Source organism: Elephantulus edwardii, unplaced genomic scaffold (genome assembly GCF_000299155.1).
Source record: "Elephantulus edwardii isolate Elephantulus edwardi_28Jun2011 unplaced genomic scaffold, EleEdw1.0 scaffold00041, whole genome shotgun sequence".
Classification (NCBI taxonomy): domain Eukaryota; kingdom Metazoa; phylum Chordata; class Mammalia; order Macroscelidea; family Macroscelididae; genus Elephantulus; species Elephantulus edwardii.
In genome coordinates, this window is record NW_006399791.1 from 8,196,193 (window position 1) to 8,197,319 (window position 1,127).

A 1,127-nucleotide genomic window follows, 5' to 3' on the forward strand; every position below is an offset into this window, starting at 1 on the left:
AGTGCAACAATGAATGAGTGGAAGCCCAAAATCTCTGTAAATGTTTATGAAAATTAATAAAATATAATTATACAAAAAAAAGAAAAATAAACAACCTAAATTTAAAAAAATAAAGATATCCGATGTAGCTTCCTGTCAGCGTTCTTTGAACCCTTTTCTAATAACAACATTTCCCCCTTTAGCATGTTACATCTTCCTCAGTTTACATTGTCCTAGTGTTCGGTTAAGTACAACACACACCTCAACTGTAGAGCTGGACACACAATTAGAAAGGGCTAAACAACACTCTTGGTACCAGCAACCAACATATTAAACGACGTATTGTGTTGGGAAAGTCTGCTGTCAGAGACCTCTCCAAAGTACTGAAGAGCAATGATGTCAGTCTGGAGACTAAGGAGCACCTGATCCAGGTCACGGTCTTTACAATCATTTGCTATGTATGCACCAGAGATCTGGACAATGACTAGGGATGATAGAAGTAGAGTTGATGCCTTTGAGCTGTGGTGCTGGAGGAGAGGATTGAATATATGATGGACTGCTAAGAGAATAAAAAAGTTGGACCTGGAGAGGGTGACACCAGGCTGCTCCTTGGAGAAAGGGATTCTGAAGCTTTGCTTGACATACTTTGGACATGTTGCAAGGTGGGATCTCTTCTTGGAGAGGGACGCCATGCTTGGAAGGGTGGAGGAAAAGCATAGGAGAGGGAGATGCTTGATGAGATGGACTGATTCAGTGACTGGGGTAATAGGGGTAGGTGTGTCATAGACAATGCGATTGGCACAGGATAGAGCAGGGTCACTATGAGTCTCAGGTGACTGGACGGCACATCATAACAACAACAATCAGATTACTCTGTCCCCCTGACCACAGTGATAAGGTCAGAGATGGGCATGTGGTCCAGGAAGTGCCAATCTATTTTCCCTGAGATTTGAGATAAAAATAATATGAAAGACTCTATCTTTTCCTTTTTGATTAGAAAACATAAAACTATAAACTTGAGGCTATCAGAAACCATTTTTCCTTCCATGAAGGCAAAGTCTGGCGAGAGTAAAGCAAAGACACCCAGGAAAAACCTCAAAAGTTTGAGCCCCAGCACTGATGACCTTGTCCAACCCCTGGGTCCAGCT